The 26,848-nt window shown below is 36.3% G+C and overlaps 1 long non-coding RNA gene across 1 annotated transcript; it reads right to left on the bottom strand.

Annotated features, from left to right (window-relative positions):
* Positions 1-16,242: 16,242 nt before the first annotated feature.
* LOC138886867 (uncharacterized) lies at positions 16,243-18,511 on the bottom strand. The gene is made up of 2 exons (XR_011405796.1): positions 17,814-18,511; positions 16,243-16,684 (listed from the first exon to the last, which is right to left on the bottom strand). It is a non-coding gene; the product is annotated as an uncharacterized lncRNA (long non-coding RNA).
* Between the last annotated feature and the right edge of the window lie 8,337 nt (positions 18,512-26,848).

Genomic DNA, 26,848 nt, shown 5'->3' with positions numbered 1-26,848 from the left:
GAGTTATGTAATGAACCACCTCAAAAGCCAATATTGTTCCAAAGCCTTTCTCATATCTGAGTATGTCAGAGTTCCCTTAGGACCTCAAAGAATCCCGACCAGTACTCACACCCAAATTTGCATAACCAAATAGAATGAGTGCAGTGTGGAAGGGCCAGCTCTTATGTGTCCAAATTCAGAGGAAACTCAAGGGTCCCAAGGCAAGGCTCACAAAAAAGGGGGCAGAACCTAGATTCTAAGAGTAGGTGAGAGTGCTTTACATAGTTTGAAAGAGAGTTTATTTTAAAAATTGGACTAGCAAGTCCATTTTGAAAGTAATCAGTAACAGAGGTGATTGAAAGCAGTTGTAGTAGTAAACAAAACTCAAACTCCCAATATGGGATCACACACAGAATCAGTAGTTATACAAGGGGGTCAAGGGGTTTGGAACACATATACATTTGACTGTAAACACATAACCCCGCAAGGGTCTTAGGACTAGTTGGATATGCACAGAAATAGTTGATACTGGCATGATCACAGGCTAGTCAGAAACAATATAAGCACATTGAAGGGATAGGGACTTGGGATGGCAAGTACATAATAAGTGACGGACAGAGTATGCCTTGAAACACATATAGGGGAAGTGCATTAATCTAAAGTGGAATGGGATACATTATAGTATGCTAGTAATGCATCTTAACAGAACCACAAGCAGGAGTAGACAAAAAATGAAAGAAGCTAAAATAAATTAAAAAAACATGTTATTGTTGAAGCTTTAACATTAAACTAGGACATACCAGTAGAGAAAGCAAGGTGCAGAAAGGTAAAGCAAGTAGGATTCCACAGTCTAGCCTTGGCTTTTAGCCGGTTAGACAAAGTAGTAACACAAGTAGCAGTAGAGAAAGAGAGATTTTTGAGTGTGTAAGTGTGTGTTCTGAACTCAGTAGTTCGTGTCTTTAGAGAAGAGAGGGTAGGGTATTTATAGCTTTGAAAACGAGTATAAAAATAAGGTAACAAGTAAAGTTTAACACAAACATGGAAATAATCACAATCAGAATCAATTAATATAAGTACTTTCCTTTAGTTAAGGAATTACTGTTCAAACGGATACTGGCAGGAATAATTAAGGAAAGAAAACTAATTTGAGAAAGATTGATTTCTGACTATATGGGGGTTATTAAAAGTATAGAGTAAATAATTGAGTCTAAGTACAAAATATACTTAATTGGGTAAAGGGTTCAGCAAAGGTGAAATAGCACAACAAAGGGAAGGAATCAATCAATTCAAACAAAACGAGTGAAACCAGGGGTTTATGAGAAAATATTTGCAATCAGTCGTAACTTGAGGAAATCAAGATCAATCAAGAATGAATTATGATTCTGCACTTTGCCATATAAATAGAGAAGAATGATCAAGAGTATCAGACATGCAAGGCCAACCATATTGCCAGAAGAAGCAACACAAACATACAGTAGTAGCAGGAGTAGGCTAGGATTCAGTAGTAAAAGAAACCTACTCGAAGCACAGTAGTCAACAAAGTCGAGTAGTCACATAGAACCAGAGTGAAAAAACCAAACTAACCGGTAAGAAGGTCAGAAACACTTAAAGAAACCTTTAACCTCATAGTAATGAGTGAGGAAAACCCTTTTAAGAAATTAGGATTTTAATAGTAGTCGAGTTAAAAAATGGTAAGAACTCTGAACCAATCAACAAAGAAGAGGATCCAAACATAAAGAACTTAATCGAAACAAGTATTCATACAAACAAGCAAAGACAGCTACAAAACCCGGATAAAACCAAAAATACCTAGGGTTTTAACACAATGAACCAGGTAGAAGAACAGCATGAACAAACCGTTTAAACATAGTGAAATCATAAAACAACACTGAAAATCGAATGAGAGATCTTTTAAAAAGAGTTTAAGAAACCCTAATTTGAAAACGAAGAGTCACTTTGAGGGAAAATCGAAGAACCTTTGAGAAAACATCAAGAAGTTCATAACATGCACAGATCTAAGATAGATCTGAAAGAAAATCGGAAAGCTCTTAAAGCTAGGGTTTCAGAGAACCTAGAAAAAGTGAGAAAGACTTTGAAAAGTTACCGATCTAGCCAGAAAAGTCAAGGATCTGACTTGAACATGTACAACCATGGATGGCCGGAAAGTGGCCATGGATAGAAATCAAGCCAAGACTGGACTAGATCTCTTTAGGATCTGTCCATGAAATCACGGAAACAAACAACCAGGAGTCATAGGAGACTGGTATACCTCTCAAACACCTATGGGAGTCCATGGATTAGGTGAGAATCAAAGAAGATTAGGTTAGGTTTGGGCGGCGGCGACTAGGTTTTAGGTGAGGTTTCAGAGAGAATCGGAGAGGAAGGGGATTCAAGGGAGGCGGGTTGGTTGAAATGATTTAGGGTAAGGGGGTTGTTTGGGTTTATTTTAGGTAGGTGAAACGGTGGTCGTTGACCTGAATGATCAATAGCCTAGACTAAAAGGGGTAGGTGAGGATCCGGGTTTGGGTACGATTTAATTGGGTAAGAGTCGGGTTTAATTTAAAATTGGGCTGGGGAATTGGGGTTTAATTTAGGCTAAAATTGAAATACAAATGGGCTATTATTTAAATAGTCAATTTCCCCCTTTTTAAATTATAACAAATAGTAAATGGCTTCTGAAGATTAATTTAAAAAGCTAAAATAATTTATAATATATAATTAATAATTTAAAAATATAGGACCCCATTTGATAAATATAAAACCTAATTAAACCTTGAAAGGGCTAATATTGCAATTGTATGTAATTTAGCTTTAAAAATACTAAATAAAATTGTAAAAAATATGTAAAAATTACCTTAGCCATATTTTGGCGTAAATATAAAAATCCAATAGATGAATTATCAAAATAATAATTTGGAAATAATTATTGGGATTTTATGGATAAAAAGGGAGAAAAATAAATCAATTTAAACCTTTAAAATTATGAAAAAATAATAAATCATGTGGATACACATGCTTATATATGCACACATATGCTATTTTGAAGTTATTTTGCATATTGAAAATATATAGGGAAAAATTGGGTATCAACAACAACTACTCTTATAAAAACTCCATCGGTTTCGTTCGCCGTTAGATCCAGAACTATACACGGCCTAATTCCCGTAACACCAGGGATATGTAGCCAACTCAAGAACCAGGATTCGGCCCCCCATTTTTTAAAATACCTCATTCCCCACTTATTTCGTACAAAATTGGTCATTATTTTTTTTTACCCGACAATACTTTCATCATTCTCGGGTAAAGAGGGTCAGCTATTGGTACCCAATTTTACCCTCACATTTTATAAATATCATGTATACTTTCAAAATATCACTTTTGTGTTATTACGTAATTGACACGGGTCATATAAGTATTTTCTATAATTTTTAAAGCTTTAAAATTGATTTTCTTGCATTTAAATTACTTGAATATGTGTTAATTACTCTTTTAAATTTTTTTGTGATGACTTAATCATCCAAATGTATTATTTTCATCCACATATATATTTCATAATATTTTACTTCATGGCATATAATTATATTTATATTTTAAAGCTATTTTACATAATTTTGCAATAATAACCTATATTTTATACATAATTGTATTTATTATATAATTTATAGTAAAATAGCATTTTTATATTCTTATAACATTAAGCTATTATTTTAAAGCATTTTACTGCATGAATAATATTTTTATTATTTATTAGTCATTTTTTATAATTTATTTTTTATGAATTTCGTGTATTTAATTTGTAGCCCAATTTTGAGCTAATTTCGGACCCAATTCACCAACCCACACCCTAAACTCCAGCCCAATAACCTCTAGCCCAATACCAGCGACCCACTACCCCATACCCATTCACTAACTCGATCCGCTTCTCAATAAATCCTGGTTGTTGATCTCCCAAGATCAACGGCCCACATGCTATCTCTCTCTTCTAACTAACCTCACCCCAAACTCTAGCCTTATTTACCCGGTCAGCCGCCTCTATACGCTCTCAAACCCTCCCCTTACTTCACAAACCTCAGCCGCCTCCCAAATCTTCTCTGAATTCGACCAAATTATGGATTCCTTCTGTGATTCTCTTACCTTTTACGCATTACATCATTGCTACATACAAGGCTATGGTGTTACTTATCATTTGCCTCACTTTTGGCAAATACCAGTCTCCGAATCAATGGAAATCATCTTCGCCCTTTGATATTTGGACAATATGTCATCTACATGCATCATGGAAAGGTCATATGAGTCTGATTTACCAAGATCTTCAACCAATCTTTGATTCCGGTCAAACTGGGGTTTGCCTAATTTTTTCCTAATTTGGTTCTTAAACGATTCTGCATACTCTTCCTTCCTTATTTATGTTTGATCTATTGTGTTTCCTTGTTTAGATGTTTGATTTTGACTACTATATAAATTGTTCCCCAAATCCCTTAGGACAGACTGGGGAATAACTATTCTCTCTTACTCTCACTCACTCGATACTATTCTGAATCTATTATTCTTGGCTGGCTGAAAGCCAAGGCTATCAGTATTTGCATCCTCAACCTCCTCAGTGTGAGCACTTCTCGGGACTCATCAGAAGTCCTTGTGAACTCTGACACACTGGGATTGGGGTCTGATTGTCCTCTATCGCTACTGATTTTTGAACTATTGCTGAAATTTGCTTCTTTTTTTCCTATTCGTTAGTTTCTACTGGTAATTACTTTTGACTCTTGTAATTTCATTCTCTGATGCTTTTATTCATGCTCTATATATCCATGTCAGTTAATCTTTCATAAACCAATATCCTTGTGTTTCCTAGCATCAACATTTTGATGTACGCCCATGAGTTCTGACTGTCTTGCATAACCTGGTGTGTTTGTGTATGCTTATATTTGCTGCTTGTCATAAGTTCATCTCTCTGATTGTTTCATATTCCCGTGATAGATTGATTCATGTCAAGAATTTTTTCTAATGTATTACTTCATATTGAATCATTCACGTATAACTTGTTAATTTTCTTATATTTGATCAATACTCGTGTAATTTCTAAATGTCAGTGTCTCTTGAACTTCTAAACAAGCATGACATGTTTTCTTGCTTTTTAATGTGTGCTTTTTGACTTGTTTAACTCTATGTTCTTCAAATATTTCCTAAGACTCCAATATGTAGCCTCCTCTGTTATATGTGGTTAACTGGTGTAAGTCCTGATACCCACATATCCTGTTAATCTAGAATTGACATATTTTACTTAATATGAGTTCTGGTAATGTTTTTGAACTTTTGACTGATGCCCAGCATGTTTTAAGTTTAATTAAGTGATTGCTTGTCAACCATTGTAGAATATGCCCACTAGCCCATTTGTTATTCTACCATCACTAGGTTCTCGTGCTAGAACTTCCATGAGAAGACTGCTATTTCACTTGTTCATGTCTTTGATTCTACTAGACCTCATGTTAAAACTCTTATATCTAAAGTGTTTTAGGCTAATTCTGGATCATGCTTTACTTTGCAACTCTATTTGGAGTGATTTTCTCGCTTATTAATCATGTCCCGTAGACCTTCAAAATGTAGACAATGTATTTGTGTTATGTGTGTCCTGCCAGCATGCCATATGAGTTTTTATGTGTCTTAGTGATAATTAGCTTTACAGTTTTAAGAACTAAGTATATAGACTTCCTGCTCTGTTTATTTAGTTCAACATACAGCCTATTGCTTGTAATCATATGTGAATCCTTCGTTTGGGTTTAGTGTCTGTTCTATGCGATGTTGGGCTTGGCTATTGAATTCAGACTTACTACTGGTCTTATGATCTAGGTTCTGAGTTTACTAGAGTTGTTGAAGGCTAGAAAAGCATTGGGTTATATGTACTGGGCCTATCATTGGTCCTATAGTTGTCTTCTTTTGAAATTATTCACATTTGATTATTTCATTCAGGTTGTAATAACTCGTAATAATGAATGATGGGGAAGTTAATAAAAGGGGGCTAGGATATTCTAATACTTGCATGAACGGGCAGAAAACAGGTCTATAGGGTCTAAATGTTTTGTTTGTTATCTCGTTTTACATGCTCTATTTCTGTACAAAGATAGAAATCATGCCTATAGGAACCCAAGTGCTTCATTCGCTCAACATGTTCTATTACTATACACTATTAGAAAACATGCTTATAAGAATCTAAATGTTTCACTTGTTCATATGCTCAACTTCCATACGCTATTAGATAGTATGCTTGTAGGATTCAAACACTATTGGTTATTTGCTCAATTTGCTCTATTTCCATATGTTAGATATCATGCATTTAGGATCGTGTTGAATAATAAAGATCTGCTCCTATTGATAATCATCTAGATGCCATGACTATAGTGTTTAATAATTGATCAACTATTTCATGTTACTTTTTGGTACTGTCCCACTTAGATAACATGCTTATCGGGATGAAGTGTTATAAAATCAAGTCTAACGTTAGAAATCCTGCCTATATGATACTCTTGCTCGCCTAGAAGAGTTGTTTATGTAATTAACATTGTTAATGTTGGACTCTCAAAGCTATTTCACTGCCTAATTATGCAACTATTAGAAATCATGCCTATAGGACAATGTCACCTACCTAAGACGCATATCTATAAAATCAGCGCTATTAGTTCTGAGCTTTCAAACAGTTTTACTGCCTCCTCGCATAAACCATTTAGATATCCTGCCTATAGGATTGTAATACTTTCAACTCCGTAGCCTAAAGTTGCACTGCTGCTCGTACAATGCTAGAAATCAGAATCACTTATCAACCATGCCGATAGGATTTAACAAGTCTAATGTTGTTAAAACTACCTACTGCCTGAAACTGTCGCGTGCATTTGCTGCTTATGTGTGGGGGTTAATTTGAGCCTTTTCTTGCATTTATGTGAAGTCCTATACGTTTTGAATGCGCGCTAGTTTATCATTTTGAGCACCCTAAGTAAACTCTAGAACCACCTAATAGTAGGTCCAAAGCCACCTGGACCATAGGCATGGGACGGGTAGTGCACGCATTAGGTACGGTTTAGAAAAAAGCGCCTTTAAGTAACAACTCAATATAGTAATTGAGTAGCAGGAGATGATAGTTTGTTTCCGCTAAATAATATGAGCAACCCCTACCAGAATGTTGCACAGGGTGATCCTTTAGGCTAAAAAATATAGGAACCCTCCCCCCTTTCTTTATATACTTGTTATTCACACTTAGTCATTTAACATAGATCAATGCAGTTGTACCCTTGTAATCTTTAAGATTTATACTAATCATTTATAATTCTTATGTCTTATATTATAATAGAGTCTTTAACTTATATATCTTTTTGCTTATTTGATCACCTAGCTTAATTATCTAATCCACATAGTATAAAATTCGGCCGATACCCATAGTTGTGGACCTCAAAGAGTTCTTAACACCTTCTCTTTGAGGTACTTTGAGCCCTTACCCAATTTTGATGACGTAGACTAATCAAACATAATTACCTGCAAATAGGTGTCTTAGCGCACCTTAAATATTATTAGGTAGCGACTCTTCTCTTTTGATACCCATTTTAAAGAGTTGTCACATGTCAAAGCCCGCTTTCGCGAGAAAATGGGGAGCAACAACATGGCGACTCTACTAGGGATATATACACTTACGCTCTTGCCATAACGAAATTAACTTATGTAGATTATTTCCCTTATTTTGTCTAAATTTCTATGACATGTACATCCCTTCCCTTACTTCCTCTATTTGTTTAAATTATTCTGACATAAACATCCCCTCCTTGCTTCCCTTTATTGCTATGACATGTATGACTTCTCTTCGTATCCTTCATCTTGTCTAAGACTACTATATTATGTCTCTCCCATCCCTATTTCCCTACCTGCTTCATTACATTTTCGCACGTTTTCATGAGTTAAACTAACTTTTGTTTTATTTTTTTTCTTTCTCTTTTGTTTCTACTCCTGTTCATCTTTATCATAATTGTTGTTTTTACGCACATTTATCATGCAAATACTTGGTAATGTGTTACTATTTCTACATAAATCATGCTCCACATCACACTCCACTTGTGCTTATTATCAACATAACGACACTTGATGAGTGTCTGCGCTTTTCTGAGATCACCCTTTTTAAATTGGAAAGGCTTATTTGCGATAGACTAGTCAATCAGCGGTGCAGTCGATGGTCTAGTGCCTTTCCCTCTCAAGTTCTCCACTTGAGAGTACTAGTCTAGACCTTTCTAGAAACCATACTATGATTTGAAATGTGCATGCATCATGATAAACCTAGTACGGATTGAGGCACCATTGACGTAACAACCAGCTAGATAAAAACCTTGTCCAAAGTCTAACGGGATATCCATGTTCCAAAAGGACACCATCATATTGTGTGCATTACCTGAAGAAAATGTGCCAACATGTTGAGCATATTGCATAAGTAGCTAAATCAGGAGGGGAAAATGGCTAACCTTTGTTTGTTTGCAGAACAACAACATCAATCTTGAAACAATAGTAGGCAGATACCTCATCGCTAGGATGCCTCATCATCCTCTTCATCTATAAAACCACCTTCTCATTTCCTACTCTAAGCACGAATTGCCCTTAATAGATATCAAGAATAGATCTGACCTGCAAGGGAATGGCCTCCCTAGAAGTAGAGGCACCTTTTTGTTCACCTTCATGTCTACATACAATAAAATTGACAAAGAATGCAAACTTGTCCACCTGCACAAGAATATCTTTAATTATTCCTTCAGGTGTGAAAATGGTCTGGCCAGCCAGTTGCAAGGGCACTGATATAGACTTGACCACTCCAAGGTCACTTTCAAGTTTTCTGAAAATAGGTAAAGACATTAGATTTATAGATTCACTTAAATCACACAAGGACTTGTCAAATTTCTCAATCCTCACAGAACATGGTATGGTAAAACATCATGGATCCCCACAATTTTGAGAAATTATTTTTTGCAATATGGCATTGCAGTGGGTATTAAGATTGACCACTATTGTTTCTTCAAACTTTTTCTTGCTAGACAAGATCTCGTTCAAGAATTTAGCATAAGCAGACATTCGAGTGAGCACCTCTGCGAAAGAGAGTTCACATACAATTATTTAAGCATCTCCAACAACCGCCCAAAGAACTTGTCTAATTTTTCCTACTTCATTGTTTGAGAAAATGGTAAAGCAGGAATGTGTTTACTCTCTTCAACTTCCTTTTGAGCAGCAGTATTCTTGCCCTTTGGTTCGCCACACTTTTACTAATCAATTGTTTCAGCCTACTTTCTCACCACCTCGGATTTAGTTTTAAAATCAGTTATGTCAATGTTTTTCGACTCTTTAGAGACATAGCTTTTATAGTCTTTTTGGGTTCTTCTTTGTGTCAGAATAAAGTGTTCACGGAGCCCTATCAGATAATAAGTTGGAAATTTTCTCCACTTGTCTCTCCAAATTTGAATACCAGTATTATGAGTACAAAATATTTCATCAAACTTCTTGATGAAAGCCTTCATGAGATCTTCCATACTAGACCGATTAGACTGTTGTGGCTGGTATTGTTTCCTCGGTTGATTCTAAAAACCTGGAGGTCCTTGCCCCTGGGTTCTAGGATTATTGTATTTCCACGAGTTTAGACTCCCTTTTGGTGAGCTCCATGAGAAGCGAGGGTGTCTTTGACCCATAGCATTGAAGTTGTTACCACCTTAGTAGTTCGCTTTATTAAAATTCCCCATAGCATTAACTTCCTCAGTTGAAGCCTGACACTCAAGAGTTGGGTGTCCCATTCCACAAAAATCAGACACAGCTAGTGGCTAACTCTGGACCTTAACTAAGTTCAAATTCTTGATTTGTTTCGCCATGGAGTTTGGTTGAGCTCATATAACATATTAGAGTCCACTTGATGTACCCCAATTTCATTTCTTCTTTTGTTTCCTTCAATTGGCCATTGGTTAGCATCTTTAGATAATTCATCCAGAATCAAGACAATCTCCTCCGGTGTTTTCTTCATTAGTGGACCTGCTATATCACTTAGAGTTCTTCATGAAAAAGGTTTCAGTCCATCCTAAAAGTTTTGGAGTTGGATCCACAAGTCGATTCTGTTATGCTGGCATCTTCTCACAATCTCCTTAAATTTTTCTCATGCTTCGAAGATTGTCTTTGTATTCTTCTAGCAGAAGTTATGGATGTCTCATCTGAATTTTCCCATTTTTGCGAATGAGAAGTATTTGTCTAGAAACGTTTTGGTCATGTCTTCCCATGTCTTGATAGACCTTTTTTCAAACTTCACAGTGAGTGCTTTGTATCATCCTTTAGTGAAAAGGGGAATTCCCTTAGATAAACTGTGTCCCTTGACATTCCATTATATTTGTTACGCTCTACAGTATTATATTACGATGATGTTACACTTTGTAGTATTGTATGTTGAATTTGTCGTAATATAATTGACATCAGTTCAAGGACATGATTATTGAGAGATTATAAGTATTACACTATTTTAAATAAGTGATAGGTAAATTCGTAATGGTGAGAGCGTAAGCTAACCAAAGAAAATGAGTTTCGTCGAGGTTTGACATATTGGGATAAAATACAGTTCGAGCTATAATACCCGGTATTTATGGATTAGTACCGTACAAGTTACCACATGATCATAATAGTAAGGTGTATAAAGTGTGTTAAAAGTGAGTAGTATTTTAAGAAATTTGAGATAATTCCTAATTATATGGATAATTGGGTAATTATCTATTTTTAAGTGGAAAATTAACTTGTAAATTGAATTTTGTGAATAATTATTTAAATGAGATTTGGATAAATTTTAAGGGGACAATATCCACGTTGGATTTATGTAAACATGGCAGCAAATTGCCAGCAATTCATAACCTTAAGTAGGTGGTGGCAACATTTAAAGTTATGTGCACCTTTATATCATTCTTAAATAATGCCATCTCTAATTCACAAGGTTAGGTAAATAGTGTATTGTTATGCCCCGCAATATTACGTCGATATTATGTCATGCAGTATTATATTACGATGATGTTACGCTTCGTAGTATTAAATTACGACGATGTCTCACTTTGTAGTATTGTACGCTGAATTTGTCGTAAGGTAATTGACATCAATCCAAGGAAAAGATTATTTGGAGATTATAAGGATTATGCTATTTCACAAGTGATGAGTAAATTCGTGAAGGTGAAAAGGAAAGCAAGTCAAAGAAAATAAATTTTCGTTCAAGTTAGGCATGTGGGGATAAAATACGGGCCGAGCGTTAATACCCGATATTTACGGACTAGTACCATAAAAGGTACCATATGACCGTGATAGTGGGATATATAAAATGTATTAAAAATAAGTAAAATTTTTAAGTAATTTGAAACAATTCTTAATTATGCGGGTAATTAATTAATTATCGGGTAATGAAATATTACCAAATAAAATAAAATAAAAACTTTGGATAAAGATGGAAAGAGTAATGTGGCAGAAGCCACATTCTAATCAAATGACTAAGAGTCATTTGAGATTAGGTGGCACCAAAATAGATTAGTTATGATACACTTCAAAGCCAACTAATATATTACTTTAATCTAAGACTTTCTTCAATCCAAGACTTTCGATATAGGACTTAAGACTTTCAATTCAGACACAAAACAGGCGTGAACCTTAGCATATTAATAATGAGATTTCTTTTACCAAAATTTGATGAGAATTATTATTAGAAGCTTAACGACGTAAAAATTTTGCAGTTCTAAAGAAGTACGATGCACCCTTTTCCAAGAATATTATACGGATTTTTTCCTACTCTAGGTATGTTAAAGCTAAGCGTTTTCTTCATTTTTCATGATCTCGTCATTAGACAAGTTTTATAAGGAGGCATAAAGAAAAATTCATATCCCGGAATTTACGTATATTTTGCTAGTCTCGCAAGTTACGTATATTTTTCTAGTTTTGTAAGTTACAATATTCTCCTTATCGGAACTTCATATTCAATTGAGTATTTTCCTCTTCTAGTCAAGAGAGCAGAGAGTTTATATATACTATATTAAAAGTATTTTCATCACCATCTGTCACACCTCCTTTTTACCACCCGAGAGGGGTGTACAAAGGAGTTTTTTCCAATTAAAGTGACATTATTCGAAACGGAATTATTTTATTTTATTTCAAAGTCGCCACTTAGAATAATTTATGGTGTCCCAAGTCACCGGTTTATTTTTTAAAATCCCAAATCGAGAATTTTTTTGACTTTATTTAAAAGTCTGCGAATCCAGAAATTCTAGATAAGGAATTCTGTTAACCCGGGAGAAGGTGTTAGGCATTCCCGGGTTCCGTGGTTCTAGCACGGTCGCTTAGCGATTTATACTTGGCTTAAATTGTCTAATTACTCATTTTAGAACCTATGTGCATTTACCTTTTACCGCTTTTAATTGCTTGATTATTCGTAATTAAAGAATTGAGTCACGCGTACGTGTACTCATTTCGTTTAGCGCATAAAAAGTTATGTTATACGAACGTGTCCACAATTAATAACGTTTTGTTATTATTAAGAAAGTTTGATCAAAGTTGCGTGAACACATACTCCGATTTTGTTTTTAGAATCGTAATTTTGTCACGCGAACGTGTCCACAATCATGACGATATATTAAACATTCTTAAAGTAAACTACGAGCATTCATTTTTAATATCTAAGTTATAATACTAATAAGAGGGCCATAGGCGATTCAATTAAGATGGCACACCTCAATCCATTTAAAAGAATTACACTTTATTAGGCCTAAGGATGTTCTTACTTACAAAAGGTTTGAACTTAATAAATAACTATTAGTTGTAAGAAAGTTTGGGGTACATATGCTGGGCCTTTAATTTTTAAGCAAATCCTGGTTTAAGCTTAACCCAAAACTGTTTAGAAGGAAACTGGGCTCAAAATCGAGCCCAGAAGTGAAGCTAGACAGATGGTCAATGAGTTCCAAATGGGCCAACAAACGCTAGGCCCAATTCTGCACAAGCATGCCTTGGGCACTAAGGCCCACATCCGTTATACCAAGCAGACAGTTTAGATATAGAAAAAAACTAAATACAACAAAAGCTTGAAATTGAGCACATAATGTGAATCAAATAATAACCAAAACTCTAAATCGGACTTAGGCCATGCTGCCTCATATGGGCCGCTATCAAGCCCAAATGAAGCTTCAGCTCTTTCGAGTCAGATGTAACCGAAATGCTTTAACAGGCCAGTAAAGATCCAGAAACTGAATTTATTTACCAATGCATCTGAAGCCCAAAAAGTGAAAAGGAAAACAATGAAACACATTTGAATCTAATCACAAGCGGACCACCTGGTATGGGCCAAGGTTAGGCCCAATAGCCTCTAACAAAAGATGGCCTTCAACATTAAGGCCCTTTTCAGCTTAATTCCCCTAACTCACTTATGTCAAAACAATACAGCAATTTCGAGCATTAGAGGTATATGGATGTCCAGATTATAAACTAACTTTAAATGACTTGTTGTTAATAATAACAATGTGGGCAATTTACATATACCAACTAATTTTAACCAAACCTAAAATGAGTCAGCACCATGAATACTAATATGAATTTATCATACATTGTCCTTGCCTTAAATAACATAACACTTATCATGACTTCATTGAAGGCATTTATCCATACCAGCATGTACAAATAACATACAATCACAAATCTAATGCAGTCCCCAAATATTACAGTTCTCAAGCAGTAACAAAATTATTCAAACACACCTAAAACACTAAACCTACTCTAACTTTCAACCTAAACATTAAGACTGACTGAATAGAAGTAAACATCAAATTTAAAGAAAAACAGCTTAAACAAATGGAAAGAAAACTACAAACAAATGAAGAAAAACAAAGAAAAATATTAAACAAGAAATGGATCTGGAGTTTTCACTCTCCAGCCAGCATATTATAGCTTCAAGTTTTTGCATTTTATAGTCTGTGAAGGTAACTGGATACAACAACGACAAAAAAAAGAAAGCTCTAGAATCAGCCAAGATGAACAATCAACAGAAAACTAGCAGCAAGGAGCAGTAGCGATAATCAAAACCACAGCTTCAATAACTAGCCTTACTTCAGCTTAGAAAATCAGAAATTCCCATGAAAACTTTTTAAGTTCTTAATGAAAAAAAATCAGAGAATAATTCGAGCTAAATTTCAGTGAATGTATTGCAGAAGCTATTTGTATTTTTCTAGGGTTCTAAAAATATGATTATGTGTTTTCAGAACCTTTTATGCTAAAAATGCTGATGAATCTCTGTGTGTGAGTATGATTGAATGCTTTTCTTTTTATAGAGTGCACAAATGAGGCATCAAAATGGAATATTCTAACCTAAATTCTGAAATTTCAGAATAGTACAACATCTTTTTACAGCTATCTGTTCTTTTTCCTACCCAATATCAGCATTTTCATGCTAAGAATAGGGACAGCTGTGCCAAGACCTAGAACCTTCTGATATTTACCCTATGTAAAACTCAATTTTAACCCTTCAATTATTAATTATTGCAATTTTAATCAATTTGACCTAGATTCTGATTGTTTGATTACCCTTAACTTCTTCTAGAACCTCCTAGAACCATCTAGGCCATTCTAACCTTGGATTCCTTGAATTGGTTTCGAATTAACCCTTTAAGGTTTTCAATATTACCCTTTCAAACCCCCTTCCATTCCACTTGGCATTCAAACCTCTAAACTCAAACAATTAAGGCCAAATCAAAGATAGACCAAAAAAACAATTTGAAATAGAAGTAATCCCTTAATTAATCTACCAAGGTGAACAGGACTGATTTAATTAACCTAAGCGCATGTAACTACACTTACTCAATGCAATTAACTAAATAAACTTATTTTATTGAAATTTAAACGAATCAACAAACAAGATTAACACCTAAATGAAAAAAAAATGAAGAAACAGAAACAAAGAGATATGAGGAGGAAAATATACTGATTTTGGCCATGAATGTGACGACGAACAAGGCAAGCCAATGAACGACGAAGACGATAAAGTTTGGCCAGCCGGTGGTGAATTGGTCAAAAACCAATGACTTCGAAATGAACTAAAACTAATGTCAATTGATTGCTCTTGTTGAAAGCAATCGATTAACGTCAATTCTAGGTCAAAACGAGTTGAAATCGCGCAAAAATCAGAAAAGAAAAAATTAGGTTTCTCTGGAATTTCTAGATTCAAAATTTGAGGAAATATATTGGTATTCTTGAGAAATTAATGGTAGGGCATTGATTAGGGGGAGCTGGGGATTATAGGGCTAAATTTTGGGGTGGTTTGGAGTATCGCGCGCCACCGTGGGGCGATTTTCGGCGGCGGCCAACGACGGTAGTTCAAAGGGGTAAGAGAGAGAGTGAGAGAGACGAAGTGAGGGGGTCTTTGGGGTTGGTGGGGGGTATTTCAGACACTAATATAGCAAGGGGCTAATCAGTTCCCAACCGTTAGATCTAAAGTGATCAACGGCTGGGATAAAAAAAGTGATACGGTGCCGTTTTGGGGAGGTAGGGGTGGACCGGGTAGGTTGATTATTTGGGCCTGGGTGGTTTGGGCCGATTTTGGGTATTAAAAGGGGCCTAAATTCAAATTAAAACCCTTTTCTTCAATTTCTTTTCTTATTTTCTTTTCTTTGTTTTTTTATCTTTTTCTTTAATTAAAAAATCTTAAATTAAATTCCTAAATTAATCTAAATTGTAAAATTAAGTTAATTATCTAACTATAATATTTATAAAAATTAGTTGATCCTAAAAAAAGAAAGAAAATAATAATCCAAAATTAAAAGCTAAGAATGCAAAAATGAATCATTTTTTGTGATTTTCATTTTTAATAAAGCAATTAATTAATTAATTAATCCTAAAATGTGAACACAAAATCTAAATGAAATGCATGATATTTTTGGTATTTTTCATGATTTTAATAAAAGTAAACATGCACAGAAATGCAAATAATTAACGAAAAATCCTACAAAAATGGCAAATAATTGGAAAAAAATCTATTTTCTTTGATTTTATAGGAGTATTTCATTTAGGGCAAAAATCACATGCTCACAACTGCCCCTCTTTGCTCGAAAACACAAAGGGTTTTCGGACAAAGATAAAATGAGCAATTACGAGCGATTTTTGCCTGTTTGAAACTCCATGGGAAGCATCTTTTGAAAAAGTCTGACCGAACCTTGCTTCGGAGGTTGCCTACATATCCTTGGTTATAAAAGAATCAGGTCAGTGTAGTTCTGGAAGTTTTGGTAGCTGGGACTACCGAGAAACTGTGATTTCACTGTTGTTGCTACTGTTTCTATTTACTGAGCTCCTTATTACATCAAAATAAAAGATGAAAAACTAAACTAGTTAAACCTATCAACTATGAGTTACAAGATTCCTATCTATAAACCTTCTAAAGCTTGATCTTGAGTCTTGGCTGGTTCTTTTTACAGACTCTTATCTGAATCTTGATGCCCGTTAGCTGCAAACACTGGTTCGTTCTTCTTTAGCTTTTCGGATCAAGGCGGGACATGCAAAGCTTGTGACTTCAATCATATCTTGAGCAGTCCGCATCTTTTCTCCGCTTCTACACTTTGGAGCTCACTTCCTTTTTTCTTGTTCTTCTTTTCTTTCATTCTGGATTGAAACTTCTTCTTTTGGTCATCTCGAATCTTGTGTCTTGAGGTATAACCTGCTCAGACACCAAAATAAACAAACGAACAAAATTTTCTGCCCTAATTTTCACTAGGAAAATTTTATGAGTTATTGCAACAAAATCTAAACTATTTCCTTATTGAAAGCAATAAAATCGGGACTGTGCATCCCTGAGAAAAAAAGATTAGGGAGTAGAGACCTTGTATCTAAAATGAAATCAAATGGGGATTGGGGGCCCTAAGTTGGGAAGATTACCAGGTTATGCTGGAAAAATGACCGGGTTATACCGGGGAAAGTTATCGGGTTATGCCATAAAGGTCCACGGGTTATGACGGGAAAGTCATCGGGGTATGCCGGAAAAGGTCCTCGGGTTATGCCGGGGAGGTCCACGGGTTATACCGGAAAAGTCATCGGGTTATGCCGGAAAAGGTCCTCGGGTTATGCAGGGGAGATCATCGGGTTAACCCGGGAGAAGGTGTCAGGCATTCCCGGGTTTCATGATTCTAGCACGGTCGCTCAACTATTATTATTGGCCTATTTATCTGATTTTGAAACACTTTTAAATCTATGTGCATTTTTTAACCTTTTAATCGCTTTTAATATTTCGGGAAAATTCAAGGTTATTTAAAAACATCGTAAGCCACGCTACATGAAATGCACCCGCGGTTCACGACACGTTTTATTTAATTTTGTTGGAAATTAGAATCGGGTCACATGAAATGCACCCCGGATTGTAGACTACGATATCCAAATATTATTCAATTGAAGCTAGCATCGATTAACAACCCCATTTCTCTGTTAACCCCTTCGCAAAAAACATTTTAAGCAATCTTATATTACTTTATCTCTTAAATCAATTGCACCACCCAATAAAATACTACTTTCATATGCACCAAATAAGTCTAACACAACAGTAGCATAACATGAATAACTAAACTTAGAATGAGAAGACAGAATATTCATAGGATTAGAGATCTACGCACCTCAAGTTTATTCAAACAGAAATCTACTAGGAAATAAGACTTAAAGGAAACATAAACAACATAGCAGAAAACTAAATTAAGAAGAAATTAAACAAACTCGGAGATCATTAACGGCGCAATCTAAACAACAATCGACTTGTTCTGAGTGTAATCAAATAAAGAGGAGAAAAGTGGAAAGGCAACCTGTTCGGCCAGAACTTTTCTTCACAAATGAATATAGAACACTCGGCTACAATGTTTAACTCCGGAATCCAACTAAAATCAGCCACAAGAGTCAAACAAGACCGCGAATCGCAGCGGACTCGAACGAACACCACTTCGATCTCAAGTACCCCATCATATTTACGAAACCCTTTGAAAGGGCATCAACTGATAGTGTTTTCGTTTGTTGACAAATAACAGAACCATAAACGACCAAAGTTAAAAAAAATCAGAAATGACTGGATTGAGCTACTGTTTGCGTGTAGAAAGAGCTGGAGACAGGGGAGGTTGATTTCTGGCGGATCTCGGCGGAAAAAGGGCGGCTCTTCGAAGTTCAGAGGTTGCTGATGGCTTAGGGCGTGGATGAGATGGCTCCTTCTCTTTTGTATGTTAGCTTGAAGAAGGAGATGATTAGGGTGTGTTTTTACGTTTGAAAATTGCTGCTTCTCTTAAGTCTTCATGAATAATACGATGACGCTTTGCTGGGGTTGTTTTGGGGGTAACGGCGAGTCTGTTTTGGCGAAAGAAGGGAGATGACTCGATGGGGGTGGGGTTCTTGATTTTTGTTGAGAACGGCGTCGATTGTCCCTATCGTAGGTCTCCTTTTCTTTGTATTTTTGAGCTTTTTTCTTTTTAGGTCTAAGTTTCTTGTCTTCTGTATTTTTTTTTTTTGCTTAGACGTTAGCCTAGGTCTTTGTATATTGTTTTCTGTGTATATGTTGAAGCCCCTAGCGTGTATATATAGCTCTTAGGTCTTAGGCTCTTTTTTATTCATTTTTTTTCCAAAGAAGAGTCGGATTAGTTTGATGGGTATTGGGTATTGGACTTAATGAGCTAATCTGATTTGGGCCCAAAATTAGGTCTTAAAGCTCCTAAAATTGTGGTCAAACACCTTAATTGACTTCTTTTAAAATAAGATAAAAATACTACACAATGCAAAAGCTAATCCTAATTAATTAAACTAAACTATATTAAAACATGAAACTATTATATATATATATATATATATATATATATATATATATATATATATATATATTTGTACTTTCAAAATTATATAAAGATAAACATAAGGTATTATTTTTGTATTTTTTTTAAATTTACGAAAGATACATAAACTAAAATATTTTTGTAATTTTCATTTTTCTTGTAATAAAATAAAGTAAAAGCGTCAAAATTAGTTGAAATAGTGATATTAGGCCTAAATTAAATATTTACATGCTAAAATATAAAAAATCTTGGGGAGGGTCAAAAATCATATGTCTACAGTTGCCCCTCTTTGACTGGAAACACGAAGTATTTTCTGACAAAGAATGACTAGACAGGTTTTTTTGACCCAACCCTTATTTAGAGAGACCATAAACTAAGAGAAAAGAGAATGTGACCGAGCTCTGGTATCTGAACTGCCTACATATCCTTGGCTATAAAGGAATCAAGCCACATGTAGTTTAGAAGTGAGTGAGATGATGGAGTATACTGAGGTTGATAGCCGGTCGAGGTGCCATTCCGTCGAGGTTCCGGTCCGCAGTCCTGTTATTACATTAAAAATCAAAAAATGAAAAAGACTAACTAAACCTGTCAACTATGAGTTACAAGATTCCTATATATAAGTCTTCTGAAGCTTGATCTTGAGTCTTAAATGGTTCTTCATGCAGACTTTGGATTTGAACCTTGACGCTTGCTAGTTGCAAGTGCTAGTTCATTCTTCTTCAGCTTTTCGGATAAAAACCGAAAATACCATGCTTGTGCCTTCAGTCATGTCTTGAGCAGCCCACATCTTTCATCAACTTCTGCATTTGGATTCACTTCTTGCTTTTCCTTTCTTTTTTTAATTCTCGGTTGTGACTAACTTTCGTTGATCATCTCGGACTGTTGACTCGCATTCTTGTCGCAAACTTCTTTTGTTGCTGACTTAAATTGCGTTCTGAAGTGAATTCTCTTATTCTCCAGGTAGGCGTCTGATTGTAAATATTAGAACTGTCTTCCTTTGAACATTGCTTCTTTGCCTTTGTTCTCTAGGTGGGCTCGTGATTGCCAATATTTGCACTGTTTTTCCTTGAGACTTGAACTGTTTCCCTTTGTTCTTCAGGTGGGCTCCTGATTTCCATCACTTGAACTGTTTCTCCTCGAAACTTGACATGCTTCCCTTTGTTCTCTAGGTGGGCTCCTGATTACCAATACTTGAATTGTTTTCCTTTTGTTCTCCAGGTGGGCTCCTGATTTCCAACACTTCAATTGCTTTCCCTTTGTTCTCCAGGTGGGCTCCTGATTTCCAACACTTGAACTTCTTTCCCTTTATTCTCTAGGTGGGTTCCTGATTTCCAACACTTGAACTGTTTTCCCTTTGTTCTCCAAGTGGGCTCCTGATTACCAACACTTGAATTGCTTTCCCTTTGTTCTCCAGATGAGCTTCTGATTTCCAACGCTTGAATTGCTTTCCCTTTGTTCTCCAGGTGGACTCCTGATTTCCAACGCTTGAACTGTTTTCCCTTTGTTCTCCAGGTGGGCTCCTGATTTCCAACGCTTGAACTGCTTTCCCTTTGTTCTCTAGGTGGGTTCCTGATTTCCAACACTTGAACTGCTTTTCCTTTGTTCTTCAGGTGGGCTCCTAATTTCCAACACTTGAACTATTTTTCCCTTTGTTCTCTAGGAGGGCTCCTGATTACCACCACTTAAACTGCTTTCCCTTTGTTCTCCATGTGGGATCCTGATTTCCAACACTTGAATTGCTTTCCCTTGTTCTCCAGGTGGGCTCCTGATTTCCAATGCTTGAACTGCTTTCCCTTTGTTCTCCAGGTGGGCTTCTGATTTCCAACACTTTAACCGTATTCCCTCGGAACTTGATTTGTTTTCCCTTTGTTCTCCAGGTGGGCTCCTGATTGCTGAACTTGAACTACTTCCTCTTGCGACTGCTTTTCTTTTGAACTGCCTTCCCTTATTTCTACAGGTGGGTGCCTGATTGCTTGAACTTGAATTGTCCTTTTCTTGAAACATCTTTTCTTTTGAACTGTCCTCCCTTATTTCTCCAGGTGGGTGCCTGATTGCTTGACCCTAGACTTCTTTATATTCTCGAAACTCGTGTTGTTTTCCCTTGCTCTCCAGGTGGGCGCCTGATTACAACAGAATAGACAAAACAAAGAAAATTTCCTACCCCAGTTTGGTAGCTGGGCACATCTGTGAGTGTTAGTTGAACCATGTTACCCAATATCTCTAAGAATTCGAAAGCTAGATCTCATTATCCAGGAGGGTCCTGAAAGCGCCTAGTAAAATGACAATTTTAAAGCTAAATTATATTTTCTAAAGGTATGACTTCCGCTAAATCTTGTTATCTATGGAGGTCTCAAAATTAAATCTCATTCTCCAGGAGGGTCCTGAAAATTTCTAATTGAGTCTCGTCCTAAGAATGAAAACTTCAAAACCAACTTATATTTTCTCAAAGTAGAGCTTATGCTAGATCTTGTTACTCATGAATGTTTCGAATTTTAACTAAGTCCCATTGTCCAGGAGGGGCCTGAGAACTTTAAATTAAATCCCATTATCCAGGAGGGTCCTGAAAAGCCTAGAATAAACTTACATGAGTCATACTTTCTTCCTAGAGGGTCTCTGCAGAACGAACAAAATTCCTTGCCCGTGAGCCATGATTTTCCTCATGGAGGGTTCCTGTAGATCGAATAAATTTTCTTTCCCCTTCTCAAACCGCCTTTGTGCTGACAAAATTTGGGCACGACACTTGAAAAAAAATTCAAATTTCCAAGCTTTGATTTGGACACAATTTTCGTCCCTGTTTCAAACAAAGAAAACTTGTGAGTTTATCAATATGGTGGTTGGTTTGTGGACTTGACTTTGAGGGCAATTGCTCATTCACTTCCCATGATAACTTTGGTTTCAACTTGAAATACCTTGCCTGTTTATTGACTGACCACTTTCTCTATCACCATTATCACGAAAAATATCTCTGATCCGTTCAAACCCAATACCATTCATCTGTTGCATTGTGCTCAGACATTGACATATACTGAGCCTTTGTATGCTGTTCTTTCCTGACTTAACCCACTGGCCTTGACCTTGAGGTCTATTGCCCCTTCACTTGCCATGATAACTTTGATTTCCGCTTGGAAGACCTTGCTTGTCATTGGTTAACCACTTTTTCTTTCAACCTTATCATAGAAAATACCTCTGATCCGTTCAAACCCAATACCCTCTATCTGTTGCATTGCTCATGAATTGACCCATACCAAACCTTTGTATTTTACATGAATCCCAAAACATGTTGATTGTTGCCAACTCAATGTGTCTACTGTTCTTTCTTGACTTATGCCACTTTGATGTGCCAGACATATTCCGTTTTGTGCAATTGGAAAGCTGGTAGAAAATTTTGTAGTCATTTCTCACTTGTTCCGACCAAACAAACTCAGGAAGAGGAAGTAAACAAGACAAAAGAAACAGAATAAAGGACAATGGAAAGAGATGATTCCTAACAAGAAAACTATAAAGTAGAAACTTATCGGATGTGGATACCAAATCTAATGACCATGACACGCATTTTTAGATTAGTGACCTAATCTGTCAAGAAAGTATAATGTTCAACTCTTGTTGTACCTTTTCGCAGTGAAACTAGGCTTCAATGCTCCGATTATTCTATCTGATTCACGATCCTTGTTCAACTTGTGGTGCCCGAAGGGTTTTCACCATCAAGCCTCTCTCATTTTGTTCTTTCTCTCAACTCACCGTCGTATTATGGTGCCTGTGCAGGTTTTCACCAATAAGACTCTCTCATTTTGTTCTTTACTTGTTATTTCCTCTAATTCTGCAGATGAAAAGGCATTACCTATAGTAAAAACATCATACACACTTGGCATGTCTAAACTCAGCACTCTCAAAGATTATCCGGAAGGTCTTTTTTGGATTGTAATGTGGATTTTAGACAGTATTAGAAAGAAAGGATATCATAAAAGCTCAAGGTAACTATGACAACGAGGTTAATTATTTTCAACTTTGGGAATCCATTATAAAAACTTTGCCACAACTCTGAAACAAAAGAGTTTGATTTTTTTTCCTTTTGCTTTTTGAGATGGAATTTCTAAAAAAGACTGCCCACTCTCGACTTCGTGGGATTATGAAATATTTTATTTGGTATGACCGAACCGTAAGGCTGCCTATGTATCTTGTGGTGACAAGAATCAGGTCAAACATAGTTCACAAGACTACTTTTTGTTACTATTTTCCTTTTTTCTTTTTTTTCTCTCTTTTTCCTTTTTTTCTTCTTCTTTTTTTTCATTTTATTTTTTTCCTTATTCTTTTTTTTATCTCTGTTTTTCCCTTTTTTTGAATTTCCTTTTGGAATGAACTTTTTAAAATAAACCTATAGGGAGAATTTTTTTTCTTTTTCTTTCTCTTTTTTTTGTTTTTTTTGTATGACTCTAAATTGATTCCAAAAGAGGGGAGGTCAAAGAAATTAGTACAGGCTCAAAAGGGTATCGAATGGTATAAGTGTTTGGGTAGCTGAAAGAAGGTCTCCCCATCCCTGAAAATGTCAAGTACAATACATGCAACTTGAAATGAAAATTGAAGATCATGCACAATATTTCTTTTGCGGCTTCGGCATTGATATTACTAATATGCCTTCCATTTTTCTTTAGCGACTTGTCAAGTACAGAACTCTCGTTGGGTGATTCCCTTTTCACAATGGATATCCTCCGTCAATTCGGAGAAAACTTCCTTGACATTATCTTGTTATTTGAGATGCAGTTGAACTCAAAGTTGCTTGCTTCAAATCGTCCGGGATGCACTCTCCTTTAACGAATTCTTGTCACCCTATTAACTTCCCAAATTATCTTCCTCAGTTTCACATGGTTCGGGCTTTAAATGATCTCAAAATGTCCAAATCTGCACTTATTTCCTTCAAGTGTCCCTATCATCTACAAAATTGCTTCATTGCTTTATGACTAAACTAACTTTTAAGACCAAACCTAGAATTATGCGTGCATGTCATGTCACTAGAACCATCATGAAAAGAACTATAAAAGGAGAAGAGAACTAAACAAAAATGACTAGAAATAACAAAAAACAGAAAATTCCATTAGACCGATGGTGAAAGGGTTTGAACAACAAAACAAGCAAAATAAACTAGGGTACAACCCTAGAACAAACCTAGATAATACTAAATGAGTTACTACGACTAAAGGAACTAGGAAAAATAAAAGGATAGAAGGGTTTGAGTCATAAGAAAATATCCGGATTACAACCCTGAAAATAACTTGGACAACAGAAATGACAACAAAATAAACCACCAAGACTCCTCCCTGGCTTCCCTAGAGATAGAGGGTCTTTCCAATTACCAAGCATGGCATCTTAGCCAGTGGATTCCACATCAATATTGTCAAGACCATTAACAACTTCAATATCATTAACTTCAGTCAGCAAGTTCCCAAGAGGATTCGCATGCTCCTTATCACTGTCATTGATCACAATTACCCCTTCCTGAATCATTCTTTCTATTTCCCTTTTCAAAGCATAACAATCTTCAATGCTATGCCCTAGGACATTAGAATGGTACATGCATCGTATAGTAGGATCAAAACCTTTTGCATATGGGTCTACAATATAGCCGAGGAGTGGCTCAATCAGGCCAGAATACTTTAACTTTTCAAACAAGCTTGTGTAGAACTCCCCGATTGGCGTGAAACTATTTCTTTGACTTTTTTCCCCTCCCTGCCCCTGTTTTCTAGGGTTGTTGGGTTCTCGAAAATGTTGTGAAGGCAAGAATGCATTATGCGGTGCTGGCGCTCGCCATAGGGAGTGACCTGGTGGTTGGACGGATGATCGGACATTGTTCGGAGGATAATACTGAGGTGGATTATGTGGAGCTCGGGGATAGGTTTGGGGTTGGTATTGAGGCTGGGTATATTGGTGAGGCGGACCCTTTGGACCATGTCCTGATTCTGAAACAACTATGGCAACATCATTGTGTTCCTTCTGACCCAGCAAACTTCCAGTGTCGTTCTGAATTGTTTGCGTTGTTGCTTTTAAAGCAGAATGACTCATGATCTTGCTCGACTTCAACCCATCTTCTACCATTTCTCCCACTTTTACCACATCATTAAAGGACTACCCACAGCCGTGATCAAATGCCCAAAGTAAGTTGGCTCTTGAGCTTGAAGAAAGTACTCGACCATCTCTTTTTCTTCCATCGGGGGATTGACTCTGGCAGCTTGCTCTCTCCATCTGAGCCCATATTCCCTAAAGCTTTCATTAGGCTTCTTTTCCATCTTGGTAAGGGACATGCGATCGGGGACGATCTATATTGTACTGAAAGTGTTGGGCATATCATCCCATATGTACCACTTGCTAACGTCTTGGTGGGTGTACCACTCCAGAGTTAATCTACTCAGACTCTGACTGAAATACGCCATCAATAATTTGTCTTTCCCACTGGCGTCTCTTATCTTACTGCAGTAACCTCTCAAATGGGCTACGGGATCTCCGTGCCCGTCATACAAATCAAACTTTGGCATCTTAAACCCAGCAGGCAGTTGGACGTCAGGAAACAAACACAAGTTTTTGTAAGACATGCTCATTTGGCTCCCTATCCCTTGCATGTTTCTTAAAGATTGCTCTAAGATTTTCACCTTCTTGGATATCTCATCTTGCTCCACTGTCTTAGCAGGCTCTTCAGTTTCACCGGGAGGCTCAAAATAAGGAGCGAGAGAGTATGGATCCGAGACTTTAAAAGTTGGTTCTGCAGCATAGTGTTTGGCATCGGGGACTTTGAACACAACCTCGTTAGAAGATCGAGGAAAGGTAGCAGGTGGATAAGCTACCAAAACATGAGTGGTCAAATGAGCGAGATATGAGGTGGTTCTGGGGGGTGAAGTGTGAAAAGGTTGTGGGGAGATATCAGCAGCAGTAGGAATCTGGATTTGTGATAGTGGTGGGATAGTTGCAGGGTTTTCAGTGTAGTTATTGGGGAATGAAGATGGAGGATGCCCCCTGATCCAAGACTGATATATTTCTGCCATCTACTGTTTCAACATTTGGACCTCCCCTTTCAGTTTAGACTCCGACTCCACAAACTCCCTCGACGGGTCAACAACTCTTGTGTCCAGGACTTTGCTAGTCATGGCTTCCTTGCTCTTTGACCTTGTGTTGTATGGATGAGTTACCTTAAGAACCACAAACCAACCACCCATCTTTCAATGAAGATAACAAAAGGAACAAAATGGGACATCCTGTAGAATTAGGGCATTTAACAATTAAAAATATCACATTGCGTGCAATGCACCTAGCAACACTTAACAGTTTTAGAATAACTTTTAGGGTCACAAGGTCATTTGGCATCATCCCAATTTGTTCACTTCAATCTTCTCTTTTCTTTTCTTTTCCTTTCTGGCACTTCTTGGCTTGCTCATTTTCCTTCCTCTCTTTTTTTTCTCTAATTGCCACTCTTTTCTTTCCTTTCATTTCATTTCTCACATCCCATAATTTCACCTCTTTTTTTCCTTCTTTTTTCCTTTTTTTTAATAATACAAAAAATGATTCGATCGAACCCTATGTAGGTTGCCTACGTATCATGACGCCGCATGAATCAGATCTTTGCGTAGTTCGAAAAAATCGAGAATAAAGGAAACAAACTAACGCTCTCTTTTTCTTTTTTTCTTTTTCTTTTTTATTACCTTAATGACTATTCTGATGAGAAAAGAGAAATAAAAGAAGCAAAACTTTTTTTTTTTGAATTTTCTAGCCTTAATGTTCTATATCCTATTCTAAACTCAAGCTTAAACGAGCAAATATTTTTTTTTGAAACAGATACTCTATGACAAATTATTAAGGAGAAAAAAACCCAGAAGAGAAAAATGTTTTTGATTCTTTTGTTTTTAGGAAGGAAATCTAAAGAATGAACCAAAGAAAAATATTTTGAATTTTCACTTGATATCCTGGAAAAAAAATCGGAACAAGTAATGAAAAAGGTAAAAAAATATTTTTTGGATTTCTGTTTTGGTTACCTAAGGGAGAAAATC

This window comes from Nicotiana sylvestris, chromosome 3 (assembly GCF_000393655.2).
Source record: "Nicotiana sylvestris chromosome 3, ASM39365v2, whole genome shotgun sequence".
Lineage (NCBI taxonomy): Eukaryota > Viridiplantae > Streptophyta > Magnoliopsida > Solanales > Solanaceae > Nicotiana > Nicotiana sylvestris.
This window is presented reverse-complemented; position numbering and strand designations above follow the sequence as displayed.